At 34.2% G+C, this 25,952-nt stretch overlaps 1 long non-coding RNA gene across 1 annotated transcript; it reads left to right on the top strand.

Annotated features, from left to right (window-relative positions):
• Nucleotides 1–14,339: 14,339 nt before the first annotated feature.
• On the top strand, nt 14,340–20,677 carry LOC145330537 (uncharacterized). Its single transcript, XR_013883454.1, has 4 exons — nt 14,340–14,582; nt 15,389–15,489; nt 20,367–20,424; nt 20,601–20,677. It is a non-coding gene; the product is annotated as an uncharacterized LOC145330537 (long non-coding RNA).
• Nucleotides 20,678–25,952: the final 5,275 nt, after the last annotated feature.

The raw sequence follows: 25,952 nt of genomic DNA, 5'->3' as shown, positions 1-25,952 counted from the left end.
GTATTAACCATATAAGTTCAGGTGTATAGGAAGAATTTAACTCTAGCTATAGAATATATGAAATGTTTTTTTCTTCTTTTGATATCAGTTCTACTTCCTGAGATCAGATTGTAATTCTATAACATGAATATATAAAACTAAACGTATGTGCAAAAATTTGGGGTTTCTCTCATATTGCATTAAACACAAAAATAAATTTTTGGTATACAGGAATTTTTTATGCCTTTTTAGGTTAAGTGATTGCTTGATTGAAGGCATCATAAATCCAATCAACACTTCTTTCTGAATATTAAATCACCAAAACAACCAAATAATGCATTGACACTTAAAAGTTAAACTGACTGTCTTTACTGATGTGATAGACTTTGTATGATCTCAGTTATACAAAGCTTAGTTTTTATCTGCAAAGTAAAAGGTGTATTATTATATTTAGGATGGAACAGTTTTTGAAACAATAAATAATAGCACTATAGAAGATGAGTGTATGAAACAGTCAACTAGTGATACAGGTATAGTTATTTCTCGCATGGATATAATACGATGCTAGACATAGTTTTTTCGTATTGATGAGAACCGGTTCTTATCCACCGGATTCGAATGAATACGAGAAAATATATTATCAGTTTCAAAATATTGATGAATTCGTGTGTTGTTGCTTTTTATCAAAATGCGTTTTTCTGTCTGAGCTTCAATTTTATGAATGTAATCATCCTGTTTCATTTTCTGTAAAACTCTCAGCTATTGGTCATTTAAACCATTTGTAAAAAGTTTTATTCACTTACAAATTCTGTTCAAGAATATAGTTACATTTAAGATTAAAGTTTTTAAAAGAGATAATCATAATGAAAAAATATTTGTTATCTTGGAATGATGTATTTTTGTGACAGATGCTACATGGAAATACAGTGACACCAATACTCTTCCTAACTGCATACGTAAGTAATAAAATATAAGAAAAATTACCCTCTCTTTAAAAACAGAAATAATGCAGGGTTTGCTAAGGCCAAGGGATATATAAATCAATGAGATAAAATTCAAGGAGATAGGAATGAGAAAATTTATCAAAATTTACTACTTAATTTTTTGCCTGTCTTTTGCTTTCAGCACTAGAACTAAAGCAAATTTTCTTATTTTGAATAACTTTTAAGACATTCAATACAAGTGCATAAAATGCCACTAAAAATCATTCTACAAGCAGACAAGGCAAACTGAATGTAATAAACACAAACACTAGCAGACTATAATGTTTAATATAAACAAAATTCAAAATAATTTTATTTGGGTTGTTTCTTAAAATTTTGTCTTCTTCAAATTATGGATAGAGTAAGATAGAAGCTATACTGTGATACATCTGCATGGAAATTAACCATTCTAATAAGATCATTTCTTCTACTTCAACCAAAAAGATCTTTGGTATTATTTTGAAGAGTTCGAAAGTAATATCTTTTATGATCAGTTAATACAGACTAATCACAGTATCAAAAGCCGAGGTTAACTTAATGTTAGGTATTTTTCTTATACGTCTTACATATTTCTTATTAAATTTATTAAAGATTGTCCTTGCTAAATTGTCGTATTTTTTTCTAGATAAAGGCTTTGAAGACTATTTAATAAGAACTATAAAATTAGATTAATTGACCACTGTTCTATCCCTATATCCATGATGTACTACATATTACTGATCTGACTAGTAGTAGAACAAAATGGATTTGACCTGAAATTAGTGATCAATTAGTTTTGGCAATATCAAGAATCAAAAATTATACTCTTGTTATATATGAATATTTTAAAAAGTAATTTTTTCATCAGAGCCGTAAGACAAAACCTTTAGTGGTTCCATTTCGATTATTATTCACTCTCCTATGAAATATTAGTATGAATCTTTCTTTCACAAATTAGACATTTTTGATGTATCTAACTTGTTAAACCTAATGCAATATCCCTTTGCATTACTAATGGTTTTGTATGATTATTGATTATTACCTAAATATTTTTAAGCATCTTCAATTACCCTTTTTTGCTACACATATTTTTTAAATTCAAAAGACTGAGCTTAAACATTCAGCTAAAATTTATCAAATTTAAGTTTAATCAAAAAGTGAATTATACTTCAAAGAAATTTTACTTTTTCAATTATCAAGCTCTTAAACTTTTTTATATATTTAGAAAAGTTCATTAAGTTTAAATTCTGATTTAGTTTATCTTTTATTTGTTTTAATCATTTAAGACGAAACTAAGTTTTTAAAACATTAGATGATTAACAATAAGAGTTAATCCACGTTTCTTCTAAAAAAGAGCGTAGTCAATTTTTCTTTAGATTTTTGAATAAAAATGAATATTACTTTTTAGCTTTCTGTGAAGCAAGTTTGTTTCCTTCTTTACCAAATAGGTATTTTTTTAATCCCATACTGTACATAAATAAAAACAATTTAATTTTTCCAATGAAACTATTGATAAGGCTTTTCTTAAATTAATATATAATTTATTTTATGATTCCAACGACTAGAACAAAATTAGAGTTTGTTGATGCCACCAATTCTATTGGCCAAGTTGGTAAAATCACTTGTGAAGAAGGGTTTCAATTTGTAGGTAACACATTATATTATTTTTTACATTTTCAATTTTTGATTAAAAAGACTGATGAGTAGCTTCGCTACTTCAAATAAGGCTAGAATAAATGAGATAATTGTTATTTCCAGTACGTCTTTAAAAAACCGATAAATATCCGCTGGATTAGAACCGATTCATAGCTATATTGAAAATCATGTTTCATATTGTAGACAATTTTCTACGAAAAATGAAATGATAATCTTAATATGAATGTCAGTTTTGTTTCTTTGGATTCTCGAGGCTAACAAAACTGTGATTAATCTTAAAAATTTTCATTTTACTACCAATTCTCATGTGTGCAATATTATAAAAATGCAGTACATAAGTTGGTGAATTTTAAATGAAAAGATAAGAATTACAGTAGGATTTTTCATAATTGATTATTAATATGGGACTTGGTTGCTATTAAATAAATCAAAAATATTTTGAGGATTAGATTCCCTTGTACATCCCATTCTTCTAACATAGGACCTCACAGTCTCAATACAGATCCAGAGCCAACAACTACAACCACAACAACAACCACTACAACAACCACAACAACAACCACTACAACAACTACAACTACAACAACAACAACTACTATCGCTGCTGTAGATAATTGTTGTCCATATGCCTCATATAGGAAAGACAAGACTTTTTCTTAAATTAATTGTTTTTTGCTGAAAGACTTCTCTAACTTTGCTTTCAATATTGTGTTTTATTGAATTATTTATCTAAAATATTTCATTAAAGATCCCTTTTAAATACAGATGTTTTATCATTTCAAAACCTATGATTTCAAAATGAACTAGTTCCTATAAAAAATGAAATGAGTACAAAGTTTTTAGCTTTTTAAGCAGAAAAAACAATAACAAATTAGTTTTGTATCCTAATTTTAGAGATGTGCTTTGGTACAAAGATAAAAAAGATGAATATGTACAAGTAGATGATAGTAATAATAGATTAAAATATAAGTAAGTGGTATGAAAAGATCTTTATGATTTTCTAATAGATCTTGGATAATATATAAATTAAATTTGTAATATTTAATAGTTAATATTTTTAAAATAAATATTTAAACAAACTTTTCATGTAGAAATAAGGATAAGAAATGGTACTACTATGAAAATGGAGACGAAAAACAATATCTGTACAAGTATATTAAAGAGAAAGATGGTGGTTGCCCAGAAGAGCATGGACACTGGTCATTTTCTAAACCATTTATATGTGCAGGTAAAGGCCCTAATTTAAGGTTCTTATAATTCAAATTGTTAAACAATCAAAGAAATCAAAACTTTATAAAATACAAATAAAATACTATATAATATCTATCCCTGTTTATATTTGTGAAATTTGCGAACAGAAAAACATTTGGAAAACTTTGTTGGTACTTACTTTTTTTTTGATTAGTTCAGTTGTCCTACATTTTATCATTTTAAGTTTTTGAGTCACCATGCTTTTATCCTGCACTCATATCTTGATAACTTTGCTACTTTAAAAAATATGATATACTAAAATTTGTATGTATTTTTCCCCTTTAAGTGTCGAGAACAGAACCCCCTCCTTTCTATGTAGATTTCGTGTGTTAGAGTTTTACTTTACTTTAAGTTAGGTTATATTGGGTAGCCCAGCAAGTTATGGCCAACGCAGGTATTGGTCCAGTAGTGTTCGCCCCCTCCCGTACAGAGGTCAGACAGAAAGAAAAATATCCTCCCTCCCCTTATTCTCAATCTATTTAGCAAAGACGATGTGAGGCTTTGGTACTCGCTGTGTTCAGTTTTATTTTTACAATCTTATTGTTTTTATTTTTTTAGCACAAATTAACAATGGTAAGTTACTTTGATTATAATTTATAAGCATTATTTTATCAACATTACAAATAAAAACAAAAAAAGATAATAAACTTTTTTCTCAGATTGTTGTACACCTGCAGGGTTTAATAGGTTCCGGAATTTGATTTTTAGATCTAGTGACACAGAAGATGTTCTAAGTTATGGGTATGTTGATTTTTTTTAATTCAGATTTTTATGGTTATTATCAGTTGATTTTTTTTCATTATTTAGATTTTTTCCTTTACTGAATTTTTTTTATTAGTTATTATCAGTTGAATTTTCTTTCATTCCTTAGATTTTTTTCTTTTTCTGAATTTTTTTTGCTTCAAGAAATGAATACAAATATTTAATACTAATTGTACTTAAATGATTTTTTTAATTAGAAAATCTGATAATGTGATTGGATGGCATTGGGTTAAAAATCGAGTTTACAGAGGATGTGCTCAAACCAATGATCAAACAAGTTGTCCAACAGACCTTGACTTTCCAGATATTATCGGAACACATAGATTTGCGTGCAGCAAGAAAAAAAGAGATCTCGATAATTTAGGTTTTTGTTTTCAAGTTGATTTTTAAGAAAAAAAAATTAAGCATTCATCATTTCCAATCAGCAATTATAAATATGATTCTTTACTAGGGGCAAATAATAGAACAAGGAGGGAGGTGACCACTGAATCAACAACTACAGTTACTACAACAACAAATGGCGGAAGCACAACCCCTAACAGTGACACAACCACAACTGTAACAGAGACAACAATTATAAATACTGAAACAACAACATCCAATAATGAGTCCACAACAACTATTATTAATACTCCAACAACTACAGGTTTATTTACTACTGGAACTGGTACAACAACAGCAAATACTGACCCAACAACTACATACACTGGAACAACAACCTCAAATACAGGAACAACAACTACAACAGATTCAACTACATTGAATACTGGCCTTTCAACAACAACTACAGGGTCCACAACAGTAAATACTGGTACAACACTAACAAATACAGGATCCACAACAGTAAATACTGATACAACAACATTTAATACAGGATCCACAACAGTAAATACTGATACAACAACATTTAATACAGGATCCACAACAGTAAATACTGATGCAACAACATTTACAGGACCTACAACAACAGTTATAGGACTTATCACATCAAATACAGATTCTACAATAACAGTAAATACTGGTACAACATTAAATACAACAACTACATTAAATACAGGAACTACAACAACAGATACAGGACATACCACAACAAATACAGGGTGTTTCAAGAGAAATGCGTTTTTTTTAAAACTTAATTAGGCATTAAAAAAAAAAAATATATAAAATGCTTTATGGATTTGGAAAACCTGTTCTGGGACATTTATGTTTCAAATATTTAAAAATGATAATTTTTAACAAATTATGCCTTAAAAACCGGTTTTTCTGAAGACCTTATTTTGAAGATTTACTAATTTAAAGGTTGTGGAAAAATGTGCACATTTTTAAAATTCAAATTGCGCGGCTTGTATCAATAGTAGAAAACCGTTTTGCATACTATTAGAATCGTCATAAAATCTAGGTTTTAGAAATATAAGTACCATTTTTGTGCTGTTTGTAGTTTAGGAGCTACGTTGAAAAAATGTGAGAAAGGATGAAAAGTTGTAGGTAAGTTGGAAAATTTTACCACGTAGCTCCTAAACTATACGTAGCACATGAATGGTTCTTATATATTCAAAAACTAGAGCTTGTGAAGATTATAACGGTATGCATAACATTTTTCTACTATTAATACAAGCCGCACAGTTTGAATTTTAAAAATGTGCACATTTTTACCACAAGCTTTAGTTCTGTGAATCTTCAAAAATAAGGTTTTTGGAAAAACCGGTTTTTAAGGCATAATTTGTTGAAATAATCATTTTTAAATATTTGAAACATAAATGTCCCAGAACCGGTTTTCCAAATCTATATAGAATTTTATATAATTGTTTTATTTTCTATGCATAATTAAGTTTTTAAAAAACACATTTCTATTGAAACACCCTGTACAACAGTGAATACTGTTACAACAACATAAAATACAGCACCTACACCATTACTTATTAGTTCATAAGCTAAAAATACAGGACATATAGCATACAATACAGTTGCAACAAAAATCACTGAAACAACAAAAATTTTGCATGATCCACAGGATCGAACAATATATATGGAATCCTGCAGCAACTACTTGATTTTTCTAATAAAAACTTCTACCTTAAAAAGTCCAATAGCATAAAAGTTATAGAGATTTTTTAATGGTATGTGATGGTTAAAAAACCTTTACATACAAAATAATACATTCTTCTCAATTAGAAGCAAAATTACTTTTAAAATACCAGGGATAAGGGATAGGAAACCTGGCCATAAATTAGATCCCAGCCTAGTTTTGAATGGGATATTACAACTTTTACCATTTCCTAAGTAAATGACGTTACTGGAGGCAGCTCCAAATTAGTTATTGCTCTAAACCAATAAGGATTGGCTTGTTTTGTATCAACCAATAAGCAATTGGAGGCAAGCTATATAAATACCGCGGCATTTTTAGAAGCAGACAATTCTAGAAAAAATAATGATTTGTCTGCTACTAAAAAATAAATAGAAATGGTGTTTGATCACTTTAGCTTAATTATCAAATCTGCTTTAAAAAGATCCGTATAGAAAAAAAACCAAATAGAGAGATTATTTTTTGTTGGTAGCTACGAATTTTTATTTGATAGTTTATAAATTAAATGTTGTATTTTGAATTTTAATAATTTTATACGGAATTTTATACTTCACTATATACAGTACAAATCTATTATTACATAATAGTATAATTACAAAAAACTTGATAGAATGTTACCCAAGTGCATATTTATTAATTCATTTATTTTGAATTTTGATTAGCAATGATATTTTCAAATAGAATTTTTACACATTAATAAAAATGCAAATAATACAACCTAAAATCTGTATGATGGAAACCCAATGATAGCTTTCTGAAAACTCAAATTACCAAAGTAAAAGATAAAAAAATTTTGGAGAAAAAAAAACATCATAACATGAAATTAACAAAAGCCATTAATATATTGGTTTATAAAAAGTTCAATTTTTACTTTAGACTAGCTACCTGGATTTTAATCTATACTTTATATATACACACACACACACACACACAGCTATTTCATTAGCGATGTTAACGAACTAATGCACCATCCCATAACTGGTTTTCTAGGCCTAGGCTTGTAACAGGCCTGAAATAATATTTTCCTACGTTTCTCATCCCTTATCCCTGAAAAATACTTTTTAAGAAAGGTTTTCAACATGATACAGATACTATCAATGTACATATTTTTCTGATACAATTCTTTTAGAAAAAAAAGAAAAAATTTTTGAGACATGCCTTTTCACAATTATGTATTATTTTCAGCATTTACAAATGCTGTTAATTATGAATTATTTCACCATTATGCACCTATAATGTATAAGACTAATAATTAGTATATGACACTATACCAAAATATTTTTGTTATGTATATTCTACATAAAACATATAAAAGTTGTTCACTTTATTTACTATTTTATAACACACTCTTATAAAATAAAAATATATACATTAGTAATAACACATGGACTAGAAAAATTTTAAATTTGAATTTTCTAGAATCAACTACTACAACTACAACAACAACTACTACTACACCAATTACTACAGAGGTGTATGATCCATTGAAACATGAAAGAAAAGTCACTTGCACTGGATGGCAGGAAAGATTTATTTTTAAATATATTAAAATTTAATTTTTAAGCATTTTTACTCATTTTTTAAGGTTTCTTTTCCCTCAACATGTAGGGCATCCACTCAATGTCGCAAAGGTGATAAGGTTTGAATCTTGGCCCGACACCAGGTAATAGCTAAAGACGTTAAAAATTGTTCCTACTTCTGCTATGTCAGGTGCTTGACATAAATAGTTAGAGTAGGGGGAATGTCATGGCCCAAAAGGCGCAACTCATTACCATGCAAAGTTAAGACTACTAGAGAAAGGTTGTGCACTCAAAGAGTTTGTTGTCTTATGGGTGTTAAATTAATTAATACTCTGGGTGATTGAGCTCATTACATTGCAATTCAAACGCAGAGTATTTTTAAGGTGGAGTGGAGAGGACTTGTAAACGAATGTCACTGAGCCCCCAGTAGGTCATCATTATTGTTTCTTAAAATTTGCAAATTGTAAAAACATTGAGCTAAGGGCAAATTATTTTTAAAATATTTTTTAATCCTGACTCTACTCTTCTTTACCATAGGAAATTGCCCTAATGATTTTTTAAGGGGCTAAAGAAACATACTTGTTCACCTTAAAATATTGGAAAGTACCTTTGATCTATTATTTTTATTGTGTTAATACATTGTGTGAAAGGTACTTGAGAGGATTTTTTATTTATAAACCCTGTTTAAAAACTCTAAACCTCTAATACGTTATTGGTAATTTCCTTTTAACCTTAATTTTAATTTAGTCATCAGTGTTTTAAATTTTTTAATGTGTACTAGAAGCAATTCATTTTTTCCCTGATTTAAAATAAATATTGCCAGAATAATAATGCTGGGTACTGGAGACAAGAGTATTATCTTCCTGATTCTTGTTATAGTAAGTAATGAAAATAGTTATTTATTGAAATACTAGGTAAGTATTCAGTAATTATTTATTAAAACATGAGTAAAACAAATTTTTGTAAAGGAATAAATTGTACCGCAGCTGATGTGATGCCATACATAAATAAAAGAGATGATATTATAATTGATGGATGGAATGAACAAGATTCTTGGTATGAATATCAAATCAAGTGAGTGTATACAAATTTTACATAATTAATAAATATGATAACATACTAGTTAAAATCTAATAAAACATTCATATACTTGATGTGTATAACAAATTATATCTAGAGTAAAGTGTAAAGAGTTTGGTAAAGCATTTAAAAATGACGATGGAAGCTTTCAAGTGTACCACATAATCACTTGTCAGTCTAATAAATACTGGACTGGTCTGACAAACATAACTTTGCCATGTGAATGTGAGTAATATAATATAGTTTTTGAAACACCATAAAACTCTTCATCATATGTCTTATACAATATTTTTTTCATATTTATTATTCAGATATAATTCATTTTGCCTTAGGGTCTAAATGTGTGGATCCTCCAGTTCCTCCAGAGACAAGTTATATGAATCTTACCTGGAACCCATCCTATCCACCAGAAATTGGACAAACTGTTAGATACAAGTAAGAAATTACTAAAAAACAATTATTGATTCTAACATGTTTGATAAAGCAAGAATAATACTTTACCTTGCTAAACAATAGAACAAGTTGTGTTTAGGTTAAAGGATATGATAATATTTGTAATCTTTAAGCTTATTATTTTTCTAAATAACAATTTATAGATGTGATGCTGGGCAAATGAATAGACTTCACAATGACTTTTCCAAAGACTATTTTGATTTAAAATGTGGTGAAAACAATACCTTTGAGGATGTTGAATGGCCTGTATGTAAAGATAGTAAGTATAAATATAACAAAGTCGAATATAAAAGAATAAATTAAAATAATTAACTTCCAGTTCAGAAAATTATACCAAAAATATAAATGATAGTAAAAAAAACATTTTTCTCATTTAGTTGTTTACTGTGACCCACATAATTTTACCTTTGATGGTAATAAAATAGCTACAACCTACTCTGGTGAATTAGTTCCTCACAACCAATCAGCCAGGTAAACGTTGATTTTATAAAAAGAATTTTGTTAAAAAGTTTTAAGTTAAAATTGATTATTTTATAACAGATATTACTGTGAAGATTCAAGATATTTAATTCAAAGAGAAGGAGCCCAACCAGCTTCTCAGATAGACACAAAATGTTCATGGTATACAAATTTTACAATACCACCAGATAGCATGACTTGTGTTTTGACATACTGCACCAATGCAACTGGTGCCCCATTGAATGATGATAGACAATATGGTTACATTAGAAAAATTAATAATCATAATTATAATGTAGCTACAGGTGAAAGAGTTGGAATAGGAAGCTATTTAACTTACATATGCAAAACAAATACATACTACCCTGATGATGTAGACACCAAAGAAAGAGCTGCAAGATCTGTCCAGGTTTACTGTAGAGACAATGGTGAATTCCAGTATCCTAATCCTTGGGTGCCATGCGTGTCAGATGTGCAATGTATTGATCCTGGAATAACAGATGAATTAGAAAGAACTGAGGTTGTTGGAGATAATTTGACATACAATTCTCAACTGGAATTTAAATGCAAAGACAAAAGGTAATTTATATCTAGTTATCAATTAATTTAGGAATAAACTTTAGGAGTGACCAGGGGCGTCCAAGCTTTTTCATTTTTTTTGGGGGGGGGAGTAAAAATTTGAAAATAAAATTTTGGGGGTACCTACGGCGCTCCAAGCTCATTTGGGTGGGGGGGGGGTTAATCCTTATATCATAGAGGCAATTTTTTTTATTAAGGGGGGGGGGGGTAAAAATTGAAAATCCAAAATTTTGGGGGTGCCATAGTGACACTTTGTTTTTTCTTATAAAAGGAAATGGCTAAAGCATGGAGACACATCAGCTCCTCTTGCCGCAAGAAGATATACCTGTCTCTGGAGGGGAAGGTATAATGTTGTAGCTAATGATTTGTCTTGTGTTCTACATCACTGTGGACACCCTAATATTGGAGATGGAAGCTTTAACGCGCCTGATAACAAATATAACCTTAAGCTTATTGAAACAGCTAAAACAGCAGCACATCATGTTCCTTATGGTGAAAATGTAATCTATCAGTGCAAAGATGATCATTTTATAGAAAACACTGAAATTGACCCAACCAAAACAAGTATTAAAGTTCAATGTATAAGTAACCAAGCTGAATATAATGTTCCAGCCACTTGGCCAAATTGTACACTGAGTGTAAATTGTGGACCTAATCCAAGTGCACCTCCAGGTGGATCAATTCAATGGTTAAATGGAACAGAAAATCAGGTAATTATTATCCAAAAGTAGAAAAAAAATCCAATAGTTGTATTTAAATTTCTTTTCAGAGATATAAAGATATTAGTTTAATTATTTTATTTAGGATACCTACAATACTTGGCTCAGGTACAGATGCATTGATGGTTCACAGTTTGATACTGATCTGGATGGAAAAGGGGATGCCATGTACATTGACATCAGATGCCAATGGAACAAGCAATGGTTTCCTTACACTACAATTCCTGAGTGTAAAATTACTCATTGTGTTGAGCCATTTCCAATTCCTGCAGACTCAAACTTACAGGTTAATACGAATAAGTTTTATAATTTTAATTAGATTTTTTACTGTTATCACAAATAGGAGAAAACTTCAGCATGGACTGAAATTGGAATGAACAAGGAATATGAATGTAAGAATAAAAGGGGCAATGACCACACTATGTATTTTGAGACAGACAGAACAAACTCTGAATTTTCAATACTCTGCAAAGATGATGGAAGTTATGACTTTGTTGATGAGAGAGGAAACTGGCCAACCTGCCTTCAAGATATTCAATGTTTTGACACACCACCACCTATTCCAACAAATGAAGAATATGTCAATAAAAAGGTAGGATATTTTTTTATTATTTTGGCAATAGCACTTCAATAGCAACAGGAGCATTCAAATCCCCCAAACACTTTAATAGAAATACATAGCTTTTTTCTGTCCATGTTCTCACATTTCAATCTCAATATTACAATTATTTGTTAGTTCATACCTGTTTTCACCTAGTTTAGAAATAAATATTATAAAAATAAAGTGTAAACTCAAACTTAACTACCCCCACCTAAAAAAAAAGAAAATGACACCCACACGGAGATTACATAAACATATCTTTTATTTGAAGGATGATGGTTGGGCTCATGTAAAGTATTTTAACTATCCACTTCCACCCTCTCATCTGATAATAAATGTGACATCAGAATACAACAATGAAGATCTTATGAAAAATTACAATGCTGAAATTACGTGAGTGGATTTTATATTTTTCGATAAAGTTCTAGAATGTAAGTTAGTCTGTAATCCCAACATTTTCATTTGTCATTTAAACTATTGATTTTTCTCGTCTCTAAATAAATAGAAATATTATAGATATTATGTCTATATACAAGTCTTTATATGATAGATAAATTATTGGCATTTTAAATATCAAATATCTGTCGGAAGTAAAATATGCTTTTAAAAAAAAATTTAAGGAAATGCAACATGAGCAGTTTGCCTGGTAGTTTTAATAGATGATAAATTTATTGTCTGTCCCCCACACCTAATTATGATGAACAAAATTATCTTTGTGTAGATTAAAATTGTTGGTAGTTTGCATATTGTTAGCTTTTACAGTCCAATCACAGTTTAAGTATAAACCTCTAATATATTTATGGCAATGAATATTAGAACGAATTGATAAACTTTGGAAGTTTACAGTATAATTTTCCTTCCCTCTCAGTTCTTGAAAATCAAATTGATAACCTGTACACATATATGTTACAATAATATATATAACAATTTAGATCATGAATTTTCAGATACGGCTGTGGCATGGCAAGAGAATTTACAGATGGTAGTGGGACTCATCATTCAATACAGACAATGACCTGTCAATGGAATAAAGTATGGACTCCATCAAGTAAAATTGATGTAAGGAATACTAAAATAAACCAAATGTCAATTAAAAATATTTTTATGAAGCATTAAGAATGATCTTTGTTTTCTTATTGACCAAAATATGTTGCATATTTTAAAGGAATGTGATTGGGTGGCATGTTTAAGACCTCCAGAGCCTCCAGCCTCCACCAACTTAATGATAACAGACTGGTTTGGAGAAATCATTCCATTTGGAGGAACAGCTTCATATGTGTGCAAGTAAAAACCAAAATTTAAAGGGTTTTTTCTTTATCGAACAAAAGTGTTGCTTCAAAAGGGGTAAACATAACATTACAATGAAATAATACAACAAGAACATAAGTATTGCATCTCTGGGATAGCAGCTCTTCTTCACTAAAACAAATAATATTAATCATTACTTGTTAATATTCAGCCCTGCTTTCCATCGAAGATATAAGATTCTATAGAAAACCAGGGAGGAAGGGAGGGGACAATGGATCGAATATTCATATTTTAGGAGTCTCAGACTTTGGGGACTGGCTTAAAGGGAATGTGCATGAATTTAGCAGTTTTTGACTGACTTTGGGGACTAAAATATGAATGACGTCACGAGAAATCATGCAACATGACGGGGCATTCTTATAAAAACTAGCGCAATAATAAAAAGATAAACAATAAACAAACAGACAAAAAACTTTTAGTTTAATAATTTTAAAATCATAATGACTTATCAGAAACAAAAAAAAAATTTCTGGAATACTTGTTTGCAGTTATGATTACAGAAATTATTGTATTTAATTTTTAAATTAATAATTAAATTGCTGTTAGATAATTTTCATTAATCAAAATTAAAATAAATGCGTAATAAAGTAGCTATGCTAATAGAATATATTTTCTGCTGTTGATTATAGCTCAGTGTATGGCAATTTTAGAAAGAAATACACACACAAACAAACGTCTTCATATACACACACACTTATGAATATAAATTTAGTGACACGTGGCGATTTTTGGTTTCCTTTTTTCAAATGTTTTATTTACAAGATTATTTGATTATTTAATGTAATATTTGTTTCCTTATATATATTGTAATACGTTTTTTGTATGTTAATATAGTTCTCCATTTTAGAGAGCTATACAATTACATTTCAAGATTAGTCTAGTGATGATTTTATAAAAAAATTAAAAACAAAGCTTTTCTATAAAAAGGGTCGGTCTGTCTGTACGTCCGTCCATTGCGGTTAGCTGTTTTTCTTAATTTAAACAGATTAGAATTGTCCTATCGACTTCAAACATGGCATGATGATTTCTATAACAGTTAGGTATGACTTAGAAAACGAAGCAACTCTATAAGAATCTTTAATATTTTTCAGATGAAATCTTGTATAAAATGCAAAAAAGCAGGAAATGTGATACTGCCTAGGTTTCCAGGAGAAGAACAAAATGGCTAAGGTATGTATACATACATTTTTATCGAAACAAAGATGAAAACATCTTTAAGTAGCGAAGCATATAAATATAAATATTAAGAAAATATGTCTTAGGAAGGGAAAGACAGACAGATTTACATTTCAAATCATACCTCTACCATTGCCACTAATTATTAACAGTTAGAAAATTACTTTTTGGTTATAATTTCATTTTTAATTCACTTCCTAATTTTGAGAAAAGTACTTTCAAGTTATGGTTTTTTACTTAGGTAGCATTAGGTAAAAATCACATTGGTATTTATTGACATAAGTCCAGTATTGCCGAATTAATTTTTAAAAGCGAAGCTTTTCTATAAATAGGGTCGGTACGTCCGTCCGTCACAAACAGGTAGCTTTTTTTGTTAATGTAGGCATGTTAGAATTGTCCTATCGATTTCAAACTTTGCATGGTGATTCCTTTAGTAGTTAGGTACGATTAAGAAAGCGTAGCAACTCTATAATCATTACCAAAATGTCCGTATGTTCATTTTAAACATGTTAATTTTTTTACTTTTTTAACAACACATTTTTGTGTGATCTAATCATCCAATTGATCTGATTTTATATGTTGATTCCTGGGACAACAAAGTAAAATGTAATAAGAAAAGCAACTCCTGTATCAAGCAGTTTTTCAACAAATTTACTTACAATGTTGCTCCGATTCTTATACATTTATATTCTGATTAATGTCCGTTTGTCCTACCGTTTCAGTGCTTCGCTTTTATGGATGTTGTCATCCTTGTTTTGCCTTTAAGTTAAACTAAATGCTAAAAAAAATATTTATTTCAGACGACTAACAAAGGCAAAATTAGCTTTCCTGAAAGAAGAAGTTATTGATACGTGCAAGAAAGAATTTAAGATACATCACAGAGGGTATCTGCAGCGTGTAGGTGTGGTCCGTAGTTTGACATTTACATAATTTTATTTTTTTAAATTTTATTTAAAAGGGGGTCATTTAGAAGTTTATTTACTTAATTCCATTTGTTTTATCTGATACTTTCCAAAATATGTTTTATTAAGATTTTAACAATAAAAAGTAATTTTGTGTGACTAGACCATTAAAGTATTTAGAATTAGAATCATAAATCTGAATACAAAACTAATGAGAAATCGAACACTTAGTTTTGGAAGTTAGCCACAAGCTAAACATTTTTAATTAAGTTATTTGTTTATACACTGCAAATTTTAAAAGAAAAAAAGTTGACCCTCAAAATATCACCTTAAAGTGATACTTTTCTAATAGTTTATAGTACACTAAGTTGTAAGTAGTAAGAATTAAAATCCATTAAGTCCCTTCTAACAAGATATTGGCAACTTTTTGCACACATTTTCGCAAACGGCAATTATTTCCTTTATTTGAAGTTTTAGTTAATAACATTTTCATAAAAGTTTTTAGTAATAATCATTTAAGATCCATTGTTGAGAAAAAATAACTGAAAAAATGTGTTTCCATGCAAAATAAGCTTAAAATTTAATGATTTTAAAAATTTGCGATTTAATGGTAAAAAAGAATATTTTTTGCTTTTTGATAGCCTGAATATGTTTAATTTTGTTTTTTATATAATCTATTCTTTGAAAAGACATGCATATTCTTTTAGATTTGAAAAAAATTGAAAAGATAAAAAATCGGAATTAATCAAAATTAATATATAGCCTTTAAAAAATACTTTTGACATTTTTAACCTATATAATCAATAGAATTAATGGAAAATATGATAGTTTTATAAAATAAACTTTTGGAAAAGGTTAAAGATAACTTCATAAAATTAGCATTTAAGTAGGATATTTTTCTTGTCTATTTTAAAAATGCAATTTAAACATAGTTAACGAATATTTTATTAGCAAGAATAGTAATAAAATATTTCAATAACTACTTAAACCTTTTTGTGGCTATGTTATTTATTTCAACAGAAAATCTATTTTGTCAGAATTATAAAAATAATGAAGTATTTTCAATCAAGCTTGCAAAATGAACGTAATTTTATCAAACTTCCTCACAGTTTATGGAAGATATTGTTTTAAAATATTAATTATCAAAATAAAATCTTTAATTTACAATGTTTAAAGCACCTAAAAGTAAATTCTAAGCAAAATTTGATTTATTCTCTAGATTTAGAGTAGCTGCGCTACTTAAAAAAACATTTAGTATTAAAACCTATCAGCTGATCAAATTTCAATAGTCATGAATTGGTGATATACAGATATATAAACAAATATGTCTTGCAGATTTATTTTTAAGATGGAATGTAAAGTATATTATATGAGATGCCATTAAGTCAAATTTAAAAAAAAAATTTCATTAATTCATTAACAAAAAATAATGTTTTAAATTTAAACTCACAAAGAGGCTATTGTGTATTTTAATGATATGTTCCTTCTGCAATTTTAATCAAAACAAACTTTTTCTCTCATTCAAGTCAGGGATGATTCTTGCACCAAAAAAAATAAAACAAATTGAAATACTTTTGATTTAATTTGATATTATCGTACAATATTTTTTTATATATATAATTTAAGAAATATATTCATGAAATATTTACCTGTCATAAAGACGACATATAAAAACAACATCCTTATAGGGAAATTAAAATCTAAATTCAAAATTTTCAAATTCATTTTATGCTCAAGAAGGGACGAGAAGGATTTAAATCTCAACATTAACTTGTTATTTTGCTTGTATATTTATCATATTTGTTTACAGTTTATTGGTAAAGTGTGGTAATACTTTATTTCGAGTCTATGCCATTGTGTATACCTATTGTGTGTAACTAAGGTAGGTCATACAAATACTTTAAACTTGCAAATTTTTGAGATTTTGAAAAGTAAAACTAATGAATATTTTTACCATAGGACAACTAACAAATTAAATACCTATTGAATTTAAACATTTATTGAGCTTATTTTCTTACCATTGACATGATATTTTTATATAAATTTAGTGTTTTATTTTTTTATTTAATTATTTTAACTTAAATTGTTTTGTACTTCCTTACCAGTTCTATTGTGATATGATGTATTAGGTATGTAGAATTTATTTATTATTTTGATGTAATTTTAATAATTTTTAATATAATTGTTTTACATAATTTTTGTTCATTATTCATGACGATTTAGAAACCATAGAAACTAAATTATTATCAGAAAGTCCGTACGTCAATTTTTAACATGCTCTTACTTAAATAGTAGCTGCGCTAATATCTATAATAAAACGTAGAACGATGTCTGTTTGTTTGTTTGTATGTTTGTTTGTAGCAAAGGATATCGCTAACCGCTGAACTGATCGGGTTCTCCTTTACAGGGTAGCTTCTCACAGGTCTTGGGAAGGTTTATAACTATTTTCTTGGGGGGTGTAACACACCCAACACCCCAAAATGAAAAATAACCCCCCCCCCAAAAAAAAAACTTTTTTAAACAAAAATTAAAATAGTGGGATCGACTACCCCCCCGCAAAAAAAAGAAAAAAAAATTTTTAAATTATTCTTTTCAATCTAAAATACGAAAAATTGGTTTGATTAATCCTCTCGGGACAAAGCCCCTAGAGGCTAGGGGTGAAGCCGCTAGTCCTATAAAAAGTAGTTAGTTTTTTTTTGTATGTAGCTAAAGAATTTGGTGACTGATCCGATTAAGTTATACATTTTAGGGAAGATTTATAAAGGTTCTGGCAGGGGCTTCCAAGCTTTTTTATTTGGAGCGGGTAAAATTTTTTTAAGGGGGGGGGGTAATTTGCCTTGGGGGGGGGGGTAAAATGGCGCTTGAAGCGCGCCGCAATTTTTTTTACCCCCCCTTGGGTTCTGGAATGCTTTTGGTTTTTTTAACCATAACATCTAAAAACGGTTTTATGCAATTTTTCTACTCTAAGATACTAAAACTAATATTTTTTGGTAAATGAATTTCTATCAAGTTCTTGATCTTGATAATCATAGGCTTTTAGTAAAGTAGCATTTGGGGGATGGTGCATTTTGAATTAAAATTAATTAAAAAATAAATAAATTTCCAATAAAAGTTGCACTATCAGAAAATCTCACTTTATCTGGAATTATCTGGTTTTTCAACCTTAAAGTGTCACAACTATAAAATTGAATTAACTGCCCATTGTCCCCTCCCTTCCTCCCTGATAGAAAACACATGAGACTAATTTTATACATAAACATGATTAAAAATCAACATAACTTACAGATTTAATATTTGCATTTTAAAATAATGTAATCTTAGTAGCGTGAACAAAAGATGTACTATCACCACACGACATTAATACGAAATCTAGGACCTCTATTTTTGTAATCCTGCTCATTTGTTGACAATCAGGAAATATGTTTTCTGGTATGAAAAGCCTGAAGGCAATGAACGATATACACAATTAATAATTATTTCTATCAATATTAAGTGGGTTATATTAAGCAATACATGTGTTCCATTTTTTAATTTGTCAGTCAAAATTATAAATCATTATAATCATTAAAGGAACCCTGCAAGAAATACACCGCTTTAACTGCTGAAAGACTGCCACGAGTAGACACAATACCAAAAATTTGAAGCCTCCAGCTTCAATAACCAAAAATTTACAGACATTTCAAAATGATTTTTTAATACAATGAAAATTTTGAAAGATTTTCATTGCTCATGATAGAAATTTCAATATTAAATTACGTCATCTAAAAGACAAATTAAAAGCTTATTTTCGTCAGAAATTTAGGCTGCCAGTAACTGATAACATTTTTTAAAAGAACCCCTTTTCATAATCAAAATCTCTTTAAAAAATTCGGTTTAAATTGCATTTGTAAGCTTAAAATCATAGCGGGAAAAATGAAAATAATTTTAGTAATACAGATGCTCAGCTGTGATTGGTTGTTCAGCGGAATTAGCAGGGACTCTGATTGGCTGGAAATCCTTAAGGCTGACATTCTCACACTACAGTACACTCCGTACAACGCAAATTAAACTGAATTTTGTTGAATGATTTTTATTGTAAAAATGTTATCAGTTACTGGCATTCTAAGTTTAAATTACATCATCTAAAAGACAAATTAAAAGCTTATTTTCGTCAGAAATTTAGGCTGCCAGTAACTGATAACATTTTTACAATAAAAGAACCCCTTTTCATAATCAAAATCTCTTTAAAAAATTCGGTTTAAATTGCATTTGTAAGCTTAAAATCATAGCGGGAAAAATGAAAATAATTTTAGTAATACAGATGCTCAGCTGTGATTGGTTGTTCAGCGGAATTAGCAGGGACTCAGCCTTCTGATTGGCTGGAAATCCTTAAGGCTGACATTCTCACACTACAGTACACTCCGTACAACGCAAATTAAACTGAATTTTGTTGAATGATTTTTATTGTAAAAATGTTATCAGTTACTGGCATTCTAAGTTTCTGCAAAAAATCAGCTTATAATTTTCTTTCCAGACGTCGTATTTTAATAATAAAAATTTTATTATTAGCAATGAAAAACTTTCAAAATTTTCATTTTACTAAAAATATAATTTTGAAATGTCTATAACTTTTTTGTTATTGAAGCTGGAGGCTTTAAAATATGGGTATTGAGTCTACTCGTGACAGTCTTTCAGTAGCTAAAGTAGTACATATATTGCAGGGTTCCTTTAATGTAAGCAATATATTTTTTTCCTAAAAACATGTGAAATATTAGTAATTAAATTCACATCTCTTTATCTAAGATTTTAATGGTTTTACAAATACAATTTATTCCTAGGATAACCTTTATATTCAAGTTTTTCTATTTCTATTATATTTTTATCATTTTTTATCTAGAAGAGGAATGTTCTTTGAAGAGGATCCAGAGCTGGAATCTATTGTTTATGAATGTCAGGTACACTCAGGGACAGAGATAAGAAATAGAAGATAATCATAATCTTTCCTCAAGTCCTTCTTGTTTTACTTGTCTGTTCAAACCTTTCCTTGTGAAAATAAATAAGGTGGGGGATTCCTTTATGAAACATTTACACGAAAATCCAAAATTTTGGGTTTAAAATTTTCATATTGTAGGATGGAACAGCAAAATATTCAACTCGTGGATTCTTTAAAGTTCCTGAAAAAGAAGAAGATTGGCCAAGATGTTTAGCAGGCAAATTTTTTCTACAATTTGTGACTTTATTTCAAAGATGTTTATATCCAGTCGGAACACAGATTTTTTAGACTGTAATTTTATCTTGATTTTTCAACCTGTTAGTTACACGTTTTGTATCAATACTTCAAGTTTATTTTAGATTTTTTAATTTCCAATTTTTTTCTACATTTATTTTTATTATAGGACAATTTGTTTCCTTTAGCTGTGTAATTACCAACAGTTAAATTATTTATTTAGCTTCTTAATTTCTTACATTTATGAAGAACTAACTAAGCCTTGAAATATACACATGATCAAAGTTTTATTTCAGCTCCATTATGTACTACACCACCAACAGTTCCAAATGAGGGTACAATTATGAATCATCCCCTTGTCATGAAACCACAATTCCAGGTAAAAATATGAATATGTATTGTGGTAATACGACACCCAGACGGACAGGCCGTTTGCAGAGTTGCTTCGCTGTGACTTATGATAACAAACCCCCCGCACTAATCCTATTATATCACCATCCATCTCATGACCGCTGTTGACCCCGCACCCAGCGGTCAAACTAGCCTGCCTAAATGTGGGGAGGGGACTCAAACATGCAACTATCACGAGTCCCTCACGCGCTTATATAATCGGGAGGCGTTGCCTCCCCTTTTACCACCGCTGCCCCCACAGCCTGTCTACCGTCGGGCGCTAAGCCCTAGCGCCCCACACCCCCTTCAAACCTAACCATTGTTATATTTTGTTGTATATATATAGTAAACATAACTTGTAAATATTATTCAGTTTAAATATATAATTTCTGTATGATTGAATCCTGCTTGTTTGTTTGGTAGAATACTTAAAGGCTAGGGCTCGTTGAATCCGAACTCGTTACCCCGTGGGCCGAGAACGCTCGGCTTACCAGAACTTGGTGTCAGCGTGTTTCAATCGAGCCTTACAGAAACTAGCCTATTCTACCTCTGATTGGACCCTTTGGCAAGTAAGGGGACAATCAGCCGCCAACTGACCCGTGAGACGGCCTTTTTAGGTCGAATTTCCATCATTTTGAACGCAATATGTGGGCCTCTGGCCTACGGCAAGCAGATTTAGCCTGCTAAAAGCGCCAGTTAAGACGCTTTTTCCGTGTCGTGTAGGAGTAGCGCTAGGTGCGCAGCCACGGCAATCGGATAATTTAGCTCAGACGGCTACAGAACTGAGTCTAAATTGGCAAGTGTAGCTGGGACAAGCCCCAGGACACCCAGGCCAAACCTACGAGACAGACAGCTGGGTGCTGGTCTCCCTAAGAAGGCAATGTGTGGCTGCGAAGCTTCAGCACACAAGTAAGCCCTACCACTGCGACGGATAGCAGATTGTGAGCCACAGGCACGGCAGGACGGGACATTCCCTGCCGCTGCCTCCCAGGATTCGAACCCGAGGCGCTGCAGGACGGGCCATTCCCTGCCGCCATTTTCGGGATTCGAACCAGCGGCGCTGTAGGACGGGTCATTCCCTACCGCCGTCACCCCTCTGAACCTTGCAGGACGGACATTCCCTGCTGCCAGTGCTTCCAGAATCACACCTAGAGCTCCTAGTGATAACAACACATAAGTGTGTATAAATGTCAACCAAGTGATAAAAATAAAGTATAAAATTGTTGACCAAGTGATAATTAATAAGCTCTAGTGATTCGAAGCTACAGTCTAAGCCACCATGGTAAGCGATACCACCATAGCTGCGGTGCGGCCACCACCAAAGTTTCTGCCAACCCCAGCCGAACGAGAGGCCCCCTTGTCTCAAGGGCAGGACCTCCACTTCCCCTGCCATGTCAGGGTGAGGTTTCCTACTCCTGACCCTGCCCAGCATGTACAGGTTGATGCCATGATTGATTCTGGCAACCGTGTACCAGGGTCTGCTGTAATTTCTGAGCATCTCATGCACGCGATGGGCGTGCAACGCATGTTGATTCCGGACAACACCCAGATCCTGACTGCTAATGAGGAAGGCCAGCCCCTCCAGGTAATCGGAAAGTTAAAAGAGTTATATATGGCAGTCTCACACACTCTTATACTCCATCTATACCACGTGACTGTGGTCCGGAATCTCTCACACCCTCTGAACCTAGGAGGGTATTTTCTCAAGGAGTTCGGAACTAGGCTCTGTTTCGACATGCAACCACCTTGCTTGTGGGTGCGTGGGGAGTTTATCCCACTCCGTGGCGTCCCCATTGACCGGGAGACAGCCGAGAGAGAGCTAAGCTATGAGGGGCCTCTGCCAGGCCCCCTGCCTGAGCAGCCGCGTGTGGTTGAGAAAGGCACACACTGGGTGGACGCTGAGCTCAACGCACACAAGGGAGCTAACCTGCTAGCCATGGGGTTGCCCCCAGTGCCCAAGGTGCCAAGGGAGAGCCTGCCAACCACGTTTCCCGAGATTGCCAGCCCTCCAGAACCAATCTTCGCCGCCGACACCTTTATCAACGGCCAGCCGTGTCCACCTGGCCCCCTCTACCTGGGACCTCCAGCCAGTCCACCAGCCAAGCCCGAGTCCAGACCCGTCAAGTCGCGGTCTGATGTACCCGGAGCCACACTCAACTCTCAGGCCCCAGCCTCTCCCGGCGCCGTGCCCGTCAAGTCGCGGCCGGACGCCCACGGAGCCAAAGCTGGACCCAGCACTTTGGCCTCTCCCAGCGCCGAGCCCGTCAAATCGTGGCCGGACGCCCCCGGAGCCACACCTGGCTCCGACACGTCAGCCCCTCCAGAAGCCGAGCCCGTCAAGTCGCGGCCGGTGGGTCCCGGAGCCAAAGCTGACCCCGCACCAGCCACGTATAGGCTGAGCGCTGTCACTCCAACTGATGGCCAGCCACCCCAGCTCCGCACAGCCAAGCGGGTGGTCCTGCCTGGCCGCGGGGTTATGGCGGTCCCCGTTGAGCTAGTAGGCCATCGCACCAAGGATGCCATTCAACTAGCTGCCCCAGAACAGAGGTTTGGGGAGGATCTTGTTATTCCAGAGGGCCTGTATGCCCACAGGCCTGGCTCTGCCACTGTGTTTAGAGTACTGGTGGTCAATGAGGGGGAGGTGCCCCTCTTGCTGGATGCTGGCCTCCCAGTGGCAGGGGAGCTGGTCAAACCTGATATTTTAGAGGTCTCTGATACGCCTCCCCCGCGTCTCCACTCGTTCCAAGAACCTGCTGAGCCTATAGACATGCAGGAGTTGTGGGAGGCCCTGGAGATGGAAGACAATGAGTTCCTACGCAAGGACCCCTTGCTCAAGAAGGAGGTCTGGACTATGTTGTCAGAGTACAGGGACGTCTTCTCCAATTCTACCCCCGGCTGCACAGATGTGGTTGAGTTGCAGCTGCGCCTCAAGCCAGGGACCCAGCCGATCCGCCAGAGATTTAGGGATCTGAACCCGCGGCAAGAGGCTGAACTGGAGAAACAACTGGACACCTGGCTACAGGAGGGAGTTATAGAGCCGTCAGACTCCGCCTGGAGCAGCCCCCTGGTGCCCATCAAGAAGAAGGACGGGAGCACCCGCTGGGCCGTCGACTACAGAGCCCTCAACAAGTGTCTGGAGCTGGACAGCTACCCCCTGCCTAGGATCCAGCAGTTGGTGGAACGAGCTGGCGGGCACCGTGTCTACAGTGCTTTAGACGCGGTGGCCGCATACTACACCATCCGTGTGTCCGAGGACAGCCGGCCCTGCACCGCCTTCACCACCCCCAGGGGCTTGTATCAATGGAAAAGGATGCCCTTTGGCCTGGCTACGGCACCGTCTGTCTATTCCAGGTTTATTGCAGGGGTCCTAAACCCACTAGGCACAGCCAACCTCCAGTCATACCTTGACGACGTCCTGACCTTCCACCAGGATACCTGGGCCCACCTGGCCAGGCTCCGAGAGGTCTTGGAAGCCCACCGTAGGGGAGGGATCCGCCTCAAGCCAGCCAAGACCAAGTTGTTCCGATCCAAGGTGGATTATCTGGGTCACACCCTCAGCCGTGAGGGGATAGCCATGCAAGAGGACTATATTGACCGCATCTTGGACTGGCCAGCCCCTAGCACCCCCAAGGATTTGCTGGCGTTGCTGGGGTTCTTTGGATACTACCGCCTGTTCATCCCAGAGTATGCAGACCTCACCTACGAGATGAATCGGCAGAAGACGGCCAAGGCCCTAACCTGGACGCCTGAGATGGAAGCCCAGCTGCTGCAACTCAAGGACAAGTTCCGCAAGGCCCCCATCCGAGCGCCGCCCAGGTTTGATTTGCCAGCGGTGTTCCAGCTCACCACAGATTTCAGCAGCCGCGCCATCTCTGCCATACTGAGTCAATGCCAGGAGGGCAAGGAGAGGCTGATTGCCGCCGTGGGGCGCAAGACAACCGACCCTGAGACGCGCTACCCGTCCTGGAAGGGAGAGATGGCCGCCATTATGTATGGGATCCGAAAATTCCACGGCATCTTGTCCTACCGCAGCTTCCAGATCAACACTGATTCCTCTGCCTTGCTACAGATGAAATCACTGAACACATCCACAGGGATGGTGGCCCGCTGGCAGGAGGAGCTAGCGGCCTTAGACTTTACCGTCTGCCACAGGCCTGGCACCCAGAATACCAACGCCGACGCCCTCAGCCGCCGGGAAGATGCCAACATGCCAACGGCTAGCGCCGAAGAATTAGCAGAGCAGGCTGAGTATATCCACAACCTTTGCCAGCTAGGGGAGGCCGCAGCTAGCCGGCCTCCTGCCGCCCGACTGGATTCAGCTAGAGTATTGGAGGCCCAGACACAGGACCCCCTCCTGCTCCGTGTCCGCCAATGGGTGGCTGATGGCAAAGCCCCAACCAAGGCTGAGCTGCGTGGCAAGGAACGAGACGAGCAGCAGTACGCCAGCCGCTTCCCAGCCCTGGGGCTTGACGAGCACGGCTGCCTCACCACCACTGACCAGACTCTGACAGGAGAGAGGACAAGATACCTGCTGCCTTCGGCCCTCCAGCAGGACGCGTTCTTTCTAGCCCATGGGACCCCCATGGCTGGGCACTTTGGGATGGACGCAACTATCGCCCGCGTTGCCATGCACTTCTGGTGGCCCAACCTGGCCCGTGACGTCCGCCTGATGGTACAAACCTGCCCTGAGTGTGTCCAGAAAGTTACCAAGGAGAGGCTGAAGCAGGGGATCCACGTGCCCTCCCGCCAGGGGTATCCACAGCAAGTCCTATTCATCGACCTGGTGGGGCCACTGCCAGAGACCCCAGCTGGGAACCGCTATATCCTCACCTGCCAAGATGGATTCAGCCGGTTTGTCAGCCTCTA

Source organism: Acartia tonsa, chromosome 10 (assembly GCF_053477335.1).
Source record: "Acartia tonsa isolate MP-2025a chromosome 10, ASM5347733v1, whole genome shotgun sequence".
Lineage (NCBI taxonomy): Eukaryota > Metazoa > Arthropoda > Copepoda > Calanoida > Acartiidae > Acartia > Acartia tonsa.
Note: the sequence above shows the minus strand (reverse complement) of the source record. Positions and strands in the feature narration are given on the sequence as shown.